At 32.9% G+C, this 4,064-nt stretch overlaps 1 long non-coding RNA gene across 1 annotated transcript; it reads left to right on the forward strand.

Moving 5' to 3' along the window:
• The first annotated feature begins 267 nt into the window (after positions 1-267).
• Positions 268-1,969, forward strand: LOC117273693 (uncharacterized). The gene is made up of 2 exons (XR_004503707.1): positions 268-454; positions 1,761-1,969. It is a non-coding gene; the product is annotated as an uncharacterized lncRNA (long non-coding RNA).
• The last annotated feature ends 2,095 nt before the right edge of the window (positions 1,970-4,064 follow it).

Here is a 4,064-nt window from a genome sequence, read left to right on the forward strand (position 1 = left end):
TTTATAACAGTCATTCGCTATAAAAGTCAAAAAATATCGGAACAAACGAGACTGTTATAGAGAGAATTGACTGTATATATCTTTATAAATGGGGGCCATAAGTGCTGACATGGCAGCTCTTATAGACTAGGAAATATATTTATTTAATTTCTCAATTTTTTGACTTTACCCTCTCATTTTAAATCCAAATAATCAAGGTTTAATTGTAGCTCTTAGATGAAAAGCACCGTTCAGATTATCGAAACACCAAACGTTGCAAACCAAAGTCTAAACGTTTTCAATTCTTCCAAACAATTAAAGGTTCTCTAGTAAATAAAGAAAGAGAAAAAACACGGTTTCAACATAATTCTCCGAAACCTCCCCCTTCAAACAATGAAAGAAATATCTTCACGTTTTTTATTCCAAGCACCGTGAATATACCAACAGAGATTAGAGGAAATCTTCATCCTGACTGGTAAATTTTATACTTGGTTGAAGCGGTGTGAGACTTTGATATAAATTATGATTAGCGTGTTATTTTTTCTTTGTTTGGGAGTTGTGGTTCTTTAATTTGGTCATTTGTTGGTTTGGGGCTCAATATTTTATTATTTGTTGATACAATAATATTGAGATTAACTGTGAGACTTTGATATGAATTATGATTAACGTGTAAGTTTTCCTTTGTTTGGGATCTTCTTTTTTTTTTTTTAAACTAACCAAACTTTTATTAACGAGTGGAAAGTGCTGCTACATTTGGGAAAGGGGCATTCACCTAACCCTTTCATATCCTTTGTGAGCTTGGTGCACAAGCTCTGTTGCTAGTTAATACAAAGTGCAGAAAAAACAGAACCAACCTCCTACATAGATTACTATCTAGCAGCACACCTTAAGGTGGTTCAAAATATATCTCTGAAGCTTTTATTTGTCTGATTCGGAAGGACGCCATTTCCCATCTATATCCAGCTGGTGTAACCCTCTGATTTGTCTCGGCAATCCAGTAAAGTCCGAAAATACAATGGCCTGCTTGTGGAGATGACTTGTTGATGCTAGTTTGTTTGCGACTTTATTCCCTTCTCTGTAGCAGTGCTTTACTGCTGCTCCTTTTTCACTCACAATCTGCTTGATTTTATCCACAATTTGCAGCAGCCTTCATGGTGTGCTTGATTCTTCATTGACAGCATAAACTAACACCTTTGAATCAGCTTCCACTATTATTTTATCCAATCCTCTCGATAAACAATGCTGCAGTGTCAAGAGCATGGCATGTCCTTCTGCCCAATTGCTCGTCCCTTGACCTAAGTATATTGAGTACGCCATGACAAGTGTTCCATTGCAATCTCTAATTACTCCACCAGCTCCACAAGCCCCTTCCACACAACTTCCATCACTGTTAAGTTTGTAGTAGAAAGGAGGAGGTCTAGACCACTTCACCACTTTAATTTGTACATTCTGTGCGTAATAGGTTGGTCAACAATGCGCTGCAGATTTTCCCATGTTGTTTCCCTCTGTAACTGTCCGAATTTCTGTTGAACCAAACATGAGAGATTGAAAGAGATCATAGTTTTGGGATCTTTGGTTCTATAATTTTATTTTATTTTTGTGAGTCAATAGTTTATTATTTGTTGATATGATAATACTGAGATTAAAAAAAGTTGGATATTTTGATAAATTATAGGAATAGTGGCTCCTCTCTAGATATGCTGTTTTAGTAATATTTTATTTATTGTAAATTAATGTAATGTTGTGCTGGAATCGCTTGTAATGTTGGATTGCGTTTGCAGTGACGGCAATGGAGCATAGAAAGATAGCTTAGAAATACTTCGGCTTGGATGGACAGAGGAGTTCCATGAGAATTACAGTAAGTAAAAACTCGCTACTTTTGTAGTATATTCTATTTTTTTTAGGTGTAATAGTCAAATATATGTAATGAGAAAAGATAAAAAATAAAAAAAATAAAAAATTAGTCAATTAGGCGGATTTTGAAGGAAAATATTTTAAACTCTTTTTCCAAATATTAGTTTTAACCATTTTTAGGTTAAAATGTTGATGGTTACTCACATGTTTATCAGCTTTCAATCAGAGCTGCATGTGGACTTTCATGGTTTTTTTATCGTATTTTAGTACAATTATGAGGAACTATTTTTTTAGCTTTGTGAATGTGCACTTGATTTGTATCAGCTTTTGAGCTACTTGCATGAATCAGCTGGGGCTATTGACTATGGCAAAACTAGAATTTAGACGCTATGACTTTTGAATATGTCAGTCAGTCAAACTCAAAAGTGATCAATGGGGTTGATGATAGTGCAACACACAATGACAATGAAAATAAAAGAAATCATGAATAATAGAAAAGATACCTACTATTTACTTCAATTTGTTATATTACATCAACATCAAATAAAGATGAGAAAATTTGTCTCGTTAGTTTCTGTTGAATTCGTGCCAAACAACTAACAGAATAAATTATAAATACTTCATGCAAAGAAAAAAAATAAATATAATTAATTCCATTATCTTTCTTCTTCCATTATGAAATCAGAGATGATGGAAGAGAATGGAAAGGTAAACAATTTAGTGTATATAACCTATTTTTGTTATTTTTAGTATTTGAATATTAGAAAAAGGGCATTTCATAACTATAATAAAATCTTTCACGCAAATTTATTAGTTTATTATAATTTGGGATAGGGGTGTACAAGCCAAACCATCAAGTCAAACCGAACCAACGAACCAAGTCAAACCGAAGAAAAAAACCGACTTGTGATTTGGTTTGGTTGGTTTGGTGTTGGAAAATAAAAAACCGATCACTCTTGGTTTGGTTTGGTATTAACAAAAAAAAGTCAAACCGAATCTAAACCAAACCAGCATTATTTATATATAAATTTAAAAAAAATTATACATAAAAAATAATTATTTAAATCTAATTTGTAAGTATTTTCTAAACTATTTTATAGTTTTCGATGCCTTAAGATATTATTTATGTGTGAGCTTGTAAATTCACTACCCACTAAGTAGATTATATCTGCATAACCTAAATCTCAAGCCCAAACTAAAACCCAATAAGACAAAAGACAATAAAATAGGTTATTTCATATCATCGGTATCTTCCCTATGTTCCAATTCCAAACTCAAAGAACCCCAAATATTGGAAACCCTTCCCTCCACTTCACACGAGCTTCCCGCTCTGCAATTCTTGTTGAGAAGTAACTATTGTTCAAGTTTGTAATTGCATAATAGTCTTACTGCTCCAATACAATTTGGTAAGCTAAAGTATTAAACCAATTATGTTATTTTGTCCCTTTAGATTTGGGTAGAACTGTTATCTTAGATTATTTTAATAAATAGTAATAATGCGGATAATTGGTGATTATTTGATCTCTTTTTCAAGCACAATATAACTAAAAAATTAAACCGAAAAATTGAAGAAACCGAGAAAACCGACTAAAACCGAAATCAAAAAAATCGAATTTATATTAATTTGATTTGATTATAAATTTAATAAATGACATAATTAATTTAATTTTATTTTAATAAAAAACCAAACCAAACTGCCTCAGGTACCCTAAACCGCCTCATGTACCCCTAATTTGGGCCATGCGTAATGCCCAGATGAGTTTTTTTCCTTCCTTTGGCAGTTGGCACGTATAGGATATTTAGTGCCAAAGAAGTGAAAATACTCCTTATTTGCACCGGCGAATACATCCTTCTCCAAATAGTGAAATTTGGCACGTAAACGTGATTTGTCGAAATTCTCTCTCTCTCTCTCTCTCTCTATATATATATATATATATATATATATATATATATATATATATATATATATATATATATATATATAAACTGTATACGATCGAAATAGATTTCGGCCTTCGAACGATTGATCGAGGTTAAAACGTAATGGATCGAAGTAAGACTTCGAGATAGATTCCGAAGATGGTACAAATAAGCTTCGAACCCGAGGGACCGATCAATGTCGAGCTCGATATCATTATCAAGCTCGAATCCAAGTCGAACTATGATGCAAAGTAAAGTTATCGAGCTTATGATTCAGAGACCGACCAACACTGACCCCGAATCAATGCAAG

Source organism: Nicotiana tomentosiformis, chromosome 12 (genome assembly GCF_000390325.3).
Source record: "Nicotiana tomentosiformis chromosome 12, ASM39032v3, whole genome shotgun sequence".
NCBI classification, from domain to species: Eukaryota; Viridiplantae; Streptophyta; class Magnoliopsida; order Solanales; family Solanaceae; genus Nicotiana; species Nicotiana tomentosiformis.